Source organism: Littorina saxatilis, unplaced genomic scaffold (genome assembly GCF_037325665.1).
Source record: "Littorina saxatilis isolate snail1 unplaced genomic scaffold, US_GU_Lsax_2.0 scaffold_662, whole genome shotgun sequence".
NCBI lineage: Eukaryota > Metazoa > Mollusca > Gastropoda > Littorinimorpha > Littorinidae > Littorina > Littorina saxatilis.
The window spans coordinates 35,309-49,480 of NW_027129112.1; positions in this window are offsets into that span (position 1 = coordinate 35,309).

Sequence of the window (14,172 nt, forward strand, 5' to 3'; positions counted from 1 at the left end):
TTTACGGAACAGCAAGGTACCGCCCATCCTCTGAGTGTGAAATGCCGACCCGCTCACTTGAAATCTAAATTATTTAAGTTCGGAAAATCAAGTGAAATTGCGTCACTCGCGTTACGTCAAATGTATCTTTACGTCATTTCCCATCCGTCTTGAGTCGGTTCTAAATCTGTCGCTCTCTATTCAACAAGAAAAGCGAAGCAACCGAAACGCATGTTGAACATGGTTTATCTTGTGAGATTGTTGTGTGTCAAACGCATTTGATCTGTGAATATTCATCACGTCAGGAGTATTACTCTGATTGGCTGACCCAGGTCACGAGAATTCTTTGACTGACAGGCATAATCAGGTAGGAGCGCTCAAGTTCCAATTTTGGCTGTTCTGTCTAATTCGCGGGGTCGCTTCGAAATTTGTTTTGGTCGAATTAAACGGTAATAAAACCGTTATTTCTAATATGCGGACTGTTAGCAAATGATAACAGTCATGTCTCACAAACGATATCAGCATTCGCCTAAAAGGCTCATGCTTGATATCTTTTTTCTCGACATGCCTGTTATCATTTGCTAACTGTGCTTGCCCTTGAGTAGCTGTAAGATTCTGTGATGGCTTATATAAATTCTGGAGGATGTAATTTTGGTGCTATAAAGAACCGACGCGCTCACAAAACAAAACGAACACTAGAATTGGAAAATTAATTAAAGTTTATTGTGAATATGGTCATACTTGTCGATGTCATAGTAATTCGGAATCAGCTCATAATATCAATATATAAAAGGCTAAACATAAACCTATGGAGAGCTAAGTAACCTATATAGGAGCGTGGCGGAAAAACTAATCTAAGTTTAGAAAGTGAATTAAAGCTAAAATGTGAAGTAGAAAGGACTAGCTTGAGTGAGAGTGCAGAACAGTAGAGTGTGAAGCGTGGAGCATGGAGCGAGAAGCGCGGAGCGAGAAGCGAGAAGCGTGGAGCGAGAAGCGCGGAGCGGTGGAAACTGATAGAAAGAAAAAACTAAACTTAGAATTCGAAACATCAAACTAAACATCAAAGGTGTCCTAAAAACATAAACATCAAAGATGGACGTCAAAATGGCGGCCGAAACAAGATGGCGGCAAATCAATAAAAAATCACCAAGACAAAAAATGTTAGAAAACCCTACATAGAATAAACGTAGGACACACTAGGCTAACTAAACAAGAAACAACACGCACTGAAAAGAAAGCTGATCAACATTACAGGACGGAGAAATACAAATACGACTCGAGAACATGAACCAAAATCTTACAGAAAGTTAGAAAACAAAAAACTGGCTTAAAGTCAAATCACAATAAACAGAACAGTCTCAGCTCTTACCTTGCATAAATAAAAACGTAAGACAAAGAAACGGAAAGAAGACAAAGAAACGGAAAGAAGACACAGAGACGGAAAGAAGTCATAACAAACAAAGATTCGAAACGAAAATTACACGAATTCGGTAAATAAAAGCAACATAGTCAGAAACGGATACTCGCCTTTGACAGCATCAATAATCTAAAACAGACTCAAGGCGAGCAACTGAACCTGAACTACAAAATAACTTAAAACAAAACTGGAGGCTGGCAGAAGAAACTGGGCCCCGGAACAGAGCAAAAAAAATCTATCCATACTAAAACATCTTGTTCCGTGAACGGCTTCCCAGTAAGTGACGACGAAAACAGGCTATCCACCACAGAGGTGAACTAAAAAATTACTGCGCGTTACTACGATATTACTGTTGCAAAACATGCGTCCCGTGCTCTCCGGGGAAAATCTCCATAGGTTAGCATGATGTCCATCGTGAGCCATACAGGCACATGAAATTAATATCAGAAAAACGCCGGCCACACTCACGTTCATAAATTAGTTCGTTACAATATTTAACGTCAGTAAAACAAAAACAAAGGTCGTACCAGGACGCTCATACTTAATAAAGAAAACTAGAAGATAAGAGCAAGCTAGACCCGCACGCGAACCTACAGAGGTGGCTGCAAGATGGGAACAAATAGGGGCAAAAGTAAAATAAGATAATAAAAGTGAAAGAAAAGAGAGGGGAAGCCACCACCACGGAAAGTCGCATGCGAGTCAAGCTAGAAGCATGACTAAGAAACACAAGCAAAACAAAAAGAATCTAGATACACAGAAGGCTCCTTAGCAGGGGCATTCACATTCCCCCCTCGAAGACATCTTAGTCTTTACAAAAGTCGACATAAAAAATCAACAAAAATCATCGAATACATGCGTGGTTCAAAAACAAAATCCGAAACATTACAGAATCCTTTTGGCATTATCCAAAACGTAGCTGTTCGAAACGCACTCTCAATGAGTCTCAATCTAAAAAATCACACGTGTTCTTTCAACAAATGTAACATCATATTTCGTCGGTCCGTCACTGTCAACATACCGTGTCAACATTATTCTTACACCTTTACATAACCCGCAACTCAGTATGAAAGACTGTAGTCGCAACCTACAAAAAATACAAATCAAGAAAAACCATCTTCAGTCTTCTTTATCATAAGCACAGGCATCCGCACGCGGGAAGGATTAAACAAAACCGATTCATTAGGCGCTTGCCTCTGTCAAGAGCTTTCGTTCCAAAATGCGGAACCAAAAACATATATACAAATGGAGAGAAACCACAAAGTCACAAAATATATTTGCATTAAGACGAAATTTTCTCCCCAAATCAAAACAGCGCCACCTGTCAAAAAGGCGAACGGATTACGTCAGACCAAAACATGCACAAACGGTCTGTCGAAAACAGTAAAGTTCACTGGGAAAGTCATTGAGTGTCCGGGTCTGCCTTCACCAGCACGGTCAGCTTAGCGATGGGGCGCCAGTAGTAGAAAGTGGAATGGCTCGTCTTCGAGGTGACCTTGACAGTCTTCAGCTTGCAGGTTCGCACGAGTCCATCGTCGCTGGGGCGAACCTCCGTCACGAGTCCCAGAGGCCAATCTGCTCTGCATACGGCTTCGTCACGTAGCACGACGACATCTCCGACAGCAACGTTACGTTGAGGAAGAAGCCACTTTCTTCTTCGTCGCAAAGAGGCCAAAAAGTCTAGCCTCCACAGTCTCCAGAACTCGTCTGCAAGTCGCTGAACTCTTCTCCATTTCTTCCTCGCCTCGACGTCAGCGCCATCGAAGATGCCAGGGATAGGCAGTACCCCGACAGCCTTCATTGTCAGGATGTGGTTCGGGGTAAGAGGGAGAGGGCCGGTGGGGTCTTCCAAGGACTCAACGGACAGGGGACGAGAGTTTACGATAGCCATGACCTCCAGCAAAAAAGTTCTGAGGGTGGAAGTGCTCAAGCGGGAAGGATATTTGCGCATGAGGCCGTTGAGGATTCGTCTGACTGTGCCAATCTGCCTTTCCCAGACTCCTCCCATGTGACTTGCCTTAGGCGTGTTGAAAATCCACTCGCATTGACGATCTTCAAGCCTCTTCTTCAACTCTTCTTTCTCAATGGAGTTCCAAGCTTCCCTCAACTCTCGTGAAGCGCCCACAAAGTTCGTACCTCTGTCACATCTCAACGTCCTGATCGGACCTCTGATGGCTATGACGTTTCGAAGGCCATTGATGAGGGCATCAGCAGAGAGATCATCCAGGACTTCGAGGTGAATCGCTCGCATGGAGAGACACGTGATCATAAGGCCGTAGCGCTTGACTTGCCTACGTCCCTCTGCGACAATGAAGGGGCCGAAACAGTCCATGCCACAGGATGTGAACGGGGCGGATTCTTCAACCCTGTCCAAAGGAAGATCGGCCATCTTCTGTGAAGCCTCCTTTCCGTACATCTTCTTGCATGTGACCCAATCCTTCAAAACTTGCGCAACCACGCGACGTATTCCAAAGATCCAGTAACCACGTGACCTAATGTGGTGAATGACGTTGGTCCTGCCAGCATGTCCCAGAGTTTCATGTGCTTCGGCGATCAACAGTTTGGAAACATGACAGTCTTGTGGCAGCAATTTTGGCTTGGACCATATGAGGTTCTTGGCATTTCTCAATCTTCCTCCGACTCTGTAGAATCCTTTCTCGTCTTTCTCAACGTTCAACTTCTTCAGTGTTTCTTCCCGAGACTTGCTGGGAGCAGAAAAGAATTCTCTTTGTGTAGCGAGGACAATTTTCTCTTCCGCTGTAGCTTCCGACGCCAGAACTTCTAAAGCAGGCATGTTCCGTTTGGTGTTGAGGAACCTGAGAACCTTTGCAATCCCTCGAACCAAAAAGCTCCATCTTGAGAACTTGGCAAAGGTTGCCTCCATCCCCACGTCAGATGTTTCAGCAGTGGACGTGACTCTGCAGGAGCGTACTTCCAGATCATCTCTCTCAACAGTGGCTGTGATGTTTCCTCTCGGAATGTCAGACTGCCACAGGAACTGAGGACCTGAAAACCAAGTAGAGGCGTTGAGCTCTTTGACGCTTAGTCCTCGAGAGGCATGGTCAGCTGGATTCTGCTCAGTGGGGACATGATTCCACTGACTGACGGAAGAGACTCTGAGGATCTGGCTGATTCTATTGGCAACGAACACGTGAAACCTCTTCTGTTGATTTGCGAGGTACGCCAAAACGATAGTGCTATCAGTCCAAAAGACGTGCTCAAGCTTTTCGTACTTCAGCTCCTTCTCCAGAAATGAAGACATCTTGGCAGAAAGTGTTGCGGCTTGTAATTCCAGGCGAGGGACAGTTACCTGCTTCAAAGGGGCCACTCTTCCTTTGGCCATGACAAGACTGCAATGGACTCTGTCATTCTCATCTTTCAAACGTAGGTAGGAACATTGACCGTAGCCTCTTGTGCTGGCATCGGAGAAGTGGTGTAACTGAACCTGCGTCAAAGTTCCCAGGGTCGATGGAACAAAGTTTCGCGGAATGCTGACCTGTCTTAGACCGGGCAGCTCATCCATCCAGCTCTTCCAGAGGCCTTCCAAAACCTCGTCCAGTTCTTCATCCCACTCTGAGGTCTTCCGGCATGCCTCCTGGAGAATAATCTTGCCCTTCAGAATGAACGGAGCAAGGAAGCCAAGCGGGTCGAACAGCGCTGCCACTGTAGCAAGGACTCCTCTTCTCGTCTTCGGTTTCTCCTTGAGGTCGGGAGCGAAGGTGAAGGTGTCGTCTTCTATGCACCACTGTAATCCCAAAGTGCGCTCCAAAGTGCCAGTGTCGACTGCACTTCCAAGATTCTGACGTTTAGAAGCTGAACATTCCTCGGGAGGGAACAAACTGAGAAGCTCATCGCTGTTAGACGTGATCTTGTGCAGGTGCAGCTTCCTTTTACTACAGATCTCTCGAGCTCCCATGAGAACTTTGGCTGCAGAAGAGACGTCGTTGGCAGCATGCAGTCCGTCGTCTACATAGAAGTCATTCTGAAGGAACTGTGCGGCATCTTCGTCTTCGTGAGAGTGGTCGCGTCCCGCCTGCTGTAATGCGTAGTTGGCACAACCTGGTGACGATACTGCGCCGAAGATGTGAACGCGCATTCTGTAGTCGACAGGAGGTCTGGTGCGATCTCCATCTTCCCACCATAAGAAGCGCAGGAAGTCCCGGTGTTCCTTGGTGACATGAAATTGATGAAACATCTTCTCGACGTCGCACGAGAAGGCGATCTCTCCCTTGCGGAAACGGCAAAGAACTCCGACGAGAGAATTGAAAAGGTCGGGACCTTGCAGCAGTGCTCCGTTGAGACTCTGACCATGTTTCTGTGCGCTGCAGTCGAAGACCACGCGGATTTTGCCTGGCTTCTTGTCATGATACACGCCATGGTGAGGGATGTACCACGATCTGTCGTTCTCTACTTCGTCTCTTGGAATCTTCTCAGCGTGGCCGCTCTCGATGATCTCGCTCATGAACTTGCAGTAGTCTTGTGCGTACATAGAGTCTTTCTCAAACCGACGACTCAGCGAGTTGAGTCTCTTCAGTGCAACATCACGATTTGGGGGAAGCTCAGGGTTATCTGCGCGAAAAGGTAAGGGCATTTCGTAGTGGCTCTTCTCATTTACCTTGATGGATCTTGCCAGGATCTCCATGAACTTGACGTCCTCTTGGGACCTGTTTCCCGTCTCCGATTCAACAAAATCTCTTTCCATGACATGGAGTGCGTCGGAGATGCTGGGTTCGGCGAGCGTCGTGCGATATACGAAAGTGACTGATTCACCTTCGTACTCGCTGGGACAATACTGTTCTGATAGAGACACGTGCATCACGTCATGGACAGACTGTTTTGGCGACACTTGTCCCAGTATCGTCCAACCCAACGGTGTGAGAACGGCGTATGGGTCTCCCTTGATGACTCTCTCTGGCATGAATAGCTCTGCATGATCGTAGCCAATCAACAACCCGGGAGTGCAGCCTTCGAGCAACGGGGGAATCTCGCTGGCAATATGACTCAAATGCTTGATGTTACGAGCGGTCTCTGATGTTGGTATGTTCTCAGTGTCATTGGTGAGATGGTCCGTCGTGTAGAGCGTTTTCAGGTTGTGGGAAACATTGGAGTTGAGGGCCTTGACACACAATCCGGTCACTCTCTGACATTCGATATGAGTGTTCTGAGAAGTCATAGTGTTCAGCCTCAATGACGCTGGCTCAGAATGAGTGTTCAGCTTGTCACTCAAAGATTCAGTAACGAAGGAGATGCAAGACATGGTGTCAAGCAGCGCGTATGTCGTATGCTCTACCGTGGGATTCTCTTTCGTCGAAACTCTGACCGGAACAATCATGGTAGCTCTGACTGGTCTGTCTGACTTGTTGGTCGTCGCGAATGCTGATCCAGAGGCAGAAACACGGGCATCTTGACTGAGACAGACAAACCTTGAAGAATCTGGCGGTCCCCGTGCATTCCGTTGCTGATTGGGAATCTTCTTCCTGTAGCTAGGCGCTCCATGCAGCATAGTGAGATGTGGGCCTTGGCACTTGTCGCATATCGCCCTGGTAGTGCAGTCTACACTTCTATGGTCAGTCTTTCTGGCACAGGAGAAGCACAAGGACGTTTCGTACATGAAGTGTTTCCTGTCCTCAACGGGAATCTCATCGAACCTCTGACATCTGAGTAGAGGATGAGAAAAGGAGCTGGTCGGAAAACGAACGGTACAAAAGGGACAGACTTCGTCGCAGTTCGTATTCAGGACAGTTTTCGCGTGATGCTGACACAAACATTTGTCACACTCTTGACATGCAGATGCAGTAGAACAATCCGTACTGTACGATGTTTTCTTGGGGACTGATGAACTGGCGGTCTGTGAGGTGAAAGAGGCGGCAGATTTGCTGGAGGAGAAAAGGGGCTCGCAAAGGATGTCTGCCTCTGTCTTGATGAAAGCTGACAACTCCTCAAAGGTAGGGTAGCGTTTCTTCTCGTTCTTGGTCTTGTTTACTTTCCGCACCCAGTTTCTCACCAACCAATCTGGAAGCTTGCTCATGAGTGTCTTGTGATAGGCTTGGTCTTCCAGATTCTGTAGCTGGCCTATCACTCGGCTCGCCACAAGGCATTGTCCAAGAAAGTCCGAGAAGGCGCGGAGGGCTTGTCCATCTTTGGGTTTGATTACCGGCCATGCATCTAGTTTCTCTCGGAAGGCTCTGGCAACGACGAAAGAACTGCCGAATCTTTCCTCCAGCGTCTGAAGGGCCTGCTGATAGGCCTGGGCATCCCTGATCAGAAAGAGTCCCTTGACCGCATCCTTCGCCGGACCGTCCAAGTACTTCTCCAAGTAGAGGAGCTTTTCCTCTGCAGAAACGCCCTGCCGCTCAATCAAAAGAGTGAATGAGGACCTCCAGAGAGGGTACGTCAATGGATCTCCTGAAAACGTAGTAGGCTCCTGCGTCGGTAACCTGTTGATAAGGAGAGCCTCAGCTAGAGTACGAGCTAGGGCAGAACCCTCGGAGAGCGCTGGCTGGCCTTGCATCTGAGGAAGGTATGCATCTTGCCCGTAGTAGACGTCTGAAGGGCAGAGAAAGGGAGAATGTACGTTCTGGCTCACCGATTCCGACAGACCCTAAATATTAACGCAAAATAGGCTTCTGGACTAAACTTTTACTAAAATGAAACATGCGACAAAATCAGAAAAATACTGCATAAATCCATACAAAAAAAATACAGTAAAGTAAGGTTGTTTTGAACCAATGCCGGGTCTGTCGGAATCAGTAACCCAGAACGTACATTCTCCCTTTCTCTTATACAACATTCTTAAGCTCAATACGCTCTCTCATTTACAAACTTTACTTCATATGTTCTTTCACTGTTAGAATTATATCTGATACATGCAATGTGACTGTCTAAACGAATAGTTAACTCTTTACAAGTGATTCTATTTTTACTTTTTCTTCCCGTCCTATTTGAATCCCCTTTTTTAAAAACTGCTTTTTCAGATCTTCTATATCGATTGGCTTGTTATATTCAGCTCGTGTTTTTGTTTGAATACTTGCTTTCTTACTTTTGTAGTCATCAAAGTCTGTTTGTATCTGTTTGAATTCTTCGTCAGAAACTTTTGAATCTTCAAGTGCTTTACTGATAGACAGTTTTAGGCTAGACAATTTTGATGATGCAAGAGTGGAAATGGATTCGTGTTTTTCAAGCTTTTTCACAATTTTTTTCATTATAGCTGATGCTATAAATGATAAACCACCAACTGCTGCTGCGACACCACCTAGGATTAGAGAAACTGGAGTCCCTACTCCGGTAGCTAACAGAATTGTTCCCGTTACACCTGCAGCTGATGCAAGGATAGTAGAACCAGTGCTGGCATTAGAAAGGCTGTTGTAAGTTGTTGAGTACTTACGTCTAGCGCGAGAATATTTTTCTAATTCATCTTCTAGTTGTTTTTGTATATTACTAATGTGTGCCAGTCTGAATTGTTGACTTTCTGCTGCACTTTCATCAATATTAGGATAAAGCTTCACACTGCTAGTCATCTTTTAATGCAAAATATAAAATATTTATCTTAATTCTCACTGGCCAGTGTTTCTGCTAAGCTTTGAAGCTGTTCATTGCTTAACACCTTATCTGTATAGTAGAAAGCAATCAAATCAAGATAAGTAAGATTAATACTTCTTATTTCTGTTAAATTATTTATATCTGCGTTAACAACAACATTTTGGTTTGACGTCTGTTTTTTTATTGTGTTAGAATCCTTTTGAACAGCAATAAATACTCTGACTTCTTCAACATTTAATGGTCTCCAGTTGAGATTTATTCCTCTCATTAGAACAGTGTTTGTGGTTTCTTCCCTTTTCCTGACAATTATATCAAATATCATAGTTGCATTCTGCCCTATTGGAAGCTTGGGTATAAAATCGACAATGGTGTCAGCGTCCTTTTCAACACTTTGTTTTCTGTGAATGAGATAGTTGTTCTTATGGAAAGGTTTAACTGCAACTTCTCCCCTGCTGTTAATCGCAGGAACAAGGCTAACAATTAGTGGTCCAGCATTGATTGACTTACGGAATGTGTCGTCTTTTCCAACAAGAGTGTATGGACTCACAAATTCAAACTTCATTTCCCAGTCAATCTTTTTCATAACAGGACTAAGTACCCATTTTTTATTCTGATGTTTCCACATGTAGAATGTGTCATCGACAATTGGATCAGGTACATTAACATCACGGATTTGACCTAGTTTGAGGAATCTTGGTTTCTTTTCATCGTCGATTTCCTTTCTCTTGTAATAACCGGTGTCTGTAAACTCGAATGCATACACTGCACCAACTTCAGCATTGCTCTCAAAGTCGATAGCGTCTGCTAAATCTTTCAACTCTATAGTTGAACATGCAACAGGATAAACTATTGTAGGTCCACTCGACATTTTAATACTCAATATTTTATGGAACTATTTCCAATGTAATGTTAAACAAACAATCAACTGGTTGTCCACTTTGATTTTTCAGATCAATGTGTAGGAATTCATGACACCCTTCCTCCAAGTCCTTGAACTGAAGTGTCTTAAATGTTGGCACGTGCATTTTACAAAAAGAGGCATCACTCGGTGGAAGAATCCTAAGCAGATCAGAACGCTGATCATTAAACAGATTATAGGATGTGTTAAGCTCTCTCATGTGAACAAACAGTACACTGTTAACATCCATGTCAATGGGACGTGTTCCCTTGTATATATTTGTAATTCCAAGCATATCAAGGAGTTTGGTTGGAAACTCAAATGATCTGGTTACTTCTCTAGTTTTGGGCATAGTAAGAGTAGCAATGAGACTTGCATGATTTAAACTCGCTGTAATACCTACTGGAGCAAACAATTCTTTCTCTAAAGTGCAGAAGTCATAGTAACCATCTTCTACAGAATGTGTTTTACCATTAATTCTTACCCAGTTGTTATTCTTTTTTTTACTGATATTATACCAAGTAACCTTGTACATAATTTCATGCAGTGCAACTTTCATTCCTCCATTTTGATTGTTGATAGGGTTTGCAAGTTTAACTGGCACACCAGTCTTCACATTTGTTAGTGTGATAAACATTTTTTATTCAACAACAAAAATGAGTCAGTATAAATTCAACAAAGACGTTAAATACAAAACTGGACCATATTACAATCCAAAGACTATTTCTTTCCATGAGTTGGACTTTGCTGTAACAGAAACACAATCCATTCGCGTTAAAGTGCCTGACCCATTCCATTCTTACCTAAATCCCCCAATCAAAAATGATAGTGTTCCAAAGATGTGGAACTCTCACCCAATTCAGTTCTATCAGAATCAGTTAAACTTTGCAATATTCTGTGCAACCACAGGATGTGGAGTGTCCTATGCAGACCACATGAATAATTCAAACTTACTGACAAAGTGTGTGTACACATTTCACGTTTACTATCAGTGCAGGAGAATCTTGTCTGAACTTCAGGCACCAATGCCGCATGAAAAGAGCTGGAACCCATTCAACAATAGGATAAACATGAAAGTGTATGAGCGTCTCTGCAATGAATTCAATATAGATTTTAAGACCGACTTTAGGCAAAAGCAAGACAAAAACCATGGCATGGGAACACTATATTTATGGGGTGTCCATAGGAGGTATAATTTTGATTACTGGCCAGGTCATACATCTTTTTCTTCAAATGTGCAGGTACAGTTAGGATCAATAGAACAACAGCACCACAATGCATGGACAATGCAAAGGTTTCACTGGATCAGGTGTTGAAAGGATCAATGAATCTATCCGAACATATGCGTGGTGCTTGCTAGGATCGCAGGCACAGACACGATCAAACATAATAAGAACAAGCACAGGGTTTGATGCACAGAAACAGTTGTTATCAAATTTAGAAGATGTCATAAACTCTGCAGTTGATCTGCCTTCCAGCATCAAAAGGTATCAAGACTCTCTCCGTTATGCAAGATCAAAAGTTGACTTTGCTGTTGGTAACTGCCTTTACATGTTACCTTCTGATCTCCAGCTGCAGATTGGAACAATAACAAATTATAACAATGAAATCATTATTGCTAGTGACACCCAGCCGCTTGGAAAGGGTGAAGAACTGAATTCAGAAATCAGAACGATGTTACAGCCATATCACAATGAACAGAAACAAAGCGTGACAAGTGAAGATCACGCTGCAGGTGAAGATCATTCTGTCACTAGTGATGATCAAGCTGTTAGTATTAGTGATGATCATGAATCGCAGAAGACTGCTCTAGTAATTGGTGGAGTGGGTGTAGGCTTACTTTTGCTTTATTCTCGTTAGCAGAACACCCGCAATTAAAACTATTAGAGTCCAGAGATGTTCAGCCATGAAACCAACAACTTTACCTGCAAAAGATAACAGCCAGCTAACAATTGAACCAATGATTCCTGGAAGTGCATCCAAAGCTTTTGCTGCTAGTTTCTTTAACAGTTCTGCAATGTGTTTGAGTTGTTTCTTTACCCATCCCGGATCAGATGGAGGTGAAGGTGAAGGTGAAGGTGGAGGTGTGACAGTGCCACCTGTGAGTGTTAACACTAATGTGCTTATTGCAAATCCTAACGCAGTTAGTATACTAGCTATTGTGATTCCCTGCTCTCTGAAAAGCGTTCTAATTCTTTCAGCAAGAGTTGTGTCTTCGTAAAGGATTCTTTGAATTGTATTTTTTATTCTGCTGACCTGTGTTCTCAGTTGTTCTCTATTGTTACTTAGAACTTCTAACCTTATGGCTTTCTCCTCCTGCAAATCTTTTAAACGCTTAGAAATTCTGTTTTTTACTTCTTGTTCTAGGTTCAAATCATCAGCATCAGCAAGTTTTTGTTTCTCTTTGTTTATATCTTCATCCAGCTGACCTAGTTTTGACAGATTATTTGCTATTTCACCTCTGATGGTTTGTAGTGATTGATTAAGGGCTTCTATTTCTCTCATAGGTAATAGTTCATGTGGAGTCTTCAGTGAAGTTTCCTCAGAAAAAGAAGTCTCTATCTCTTGTATAAGTTGATCAGCCTCATCTGCAAGTTTATTAAGATCTTGCAATGGAACAGATTCTATTTGAGTAGCAGTTGGTAGTCCTAGTTCTGCTTGTTGAAGTAAGGAAACAACATGGGAAGGTGATGACCGTGTGCTAGGCACAATATCTAATTGCCTAAGTCGATTAGCAGTAAGTTTTTGTTTTAGTGAAACTTTTGATAGAAACTTAGCAGGATTAGATTTATATGTAAGTTGGACTTTTTCTCCTTTATCGCTAGTTGTATATAAATGATTTGCTTCCATTTTGAACTGGTTTGGATCTAAAACATCAGGTTCTTCTCCTAAACTTTTGTAGAAATCTCTAACTTTACCTTCCAGAAGTTCATGTCGTGCCACCTCATAATGCAGTGAATGATGGTAGGGAACCAAAGGGATTGCTTCGCTCATGTCGTCCGCTGGCTCAAATAAATCTTCAAATCCACCTTCTGCCATTTGTAACTTATTTTTTATTTTGAAAATAAAAAAAGATGGCACAATCGTTCGGTTCTGTTCTTGATCCTTACAGAAGGCTGAAAGAACCTCTCGGGGTAAAAGGAATAAGGCAAACAGTTATAGTTACAAATAATCCTTCTACTATTGATCAGAATGAAATACTTACTGTTAGGTTTCCTAATCTAGGTAAGAACGATGTTATTGTACCAGGCACTGTAAGACTATCATTCAAATTAGAATTAGAATCTGGCTCAGATGAAAATAGGACTTTGGCTTATAATGTAGGAAGAGCAATTGTGAGGAAGATTACTGTCAAACTGGAAGGGCGGGAAGTGATGTCATTGAATAATGCAGATGTTTTTTTAGTTTACGCAGATAATTGGTTGACTGACAATGAAAAGAAAAACAGAGTGTTTCAAGGGATTCAGTCAGACAATGGGATAAAAGTTAGAATAGGAGCAGGAGATAAAGCTGACAATAACAAAAAAGATAACGCTGTCAATGTTGCTTTTGGAAACAAATTTTGTATTCCACTTGACTTTGAACTCATAAATTCACATCCTCCCTTCTATCAAGGAGCATTGCGTGACAGGCTGTCATACGACCTGACTTTCAATAGTTATGATCGTGTTATGCTTTCACAAGACCCGGAAGCAAAGTATAAGGTGTCTGGAATTTCTTTAGAGTTTGATGTTGTAAACCATCCTGAACTGGCTAGACTTATAGAAAATCAGTACAGTTCTAAGCTGCCTATCTATTATGAAAGAGTGTTGAATCACAGTACACTTTCAAAAAGCCAGGCTGATCCAATCTGGAACATTAACTTGAATACACCAGCTAGGTCAATGAAGGGAATACTTATGTTGTTTGAGGAACCAAAAGATTCATATGAAAGGCAAATAGAAAAGTTTTACAATCCACTAATCAATAGAGTATATTGCACAATTGAAGGGCAGCCAAACCAAATATTTGCATCTGGCATGCTGCCATACCAACACTATGATGAAGCAAGAAAGTACTTTACTGGAGGAAGATTGAAAGACCCAACATCTGATCTTGTGGCTAAAGATCTACATTTACACGGTGTTGGCGTAGAAGATTTCTTGACAAATAAATATGCGTTATGGCTGGATCTCAGAACAACTGACGACAACAAACTGCATGGAAGTGGAAGGCGAATTGAAAACGGATCAGAAGGAATCACAATACAAATTGAAAAGGAAGTAGGGAGTAGTAGTAAATCAGTTAAGATCTACGTGTTTGTTGTGTCAGATGCGCAGTTAAACATCTCTGAAAGCAGATT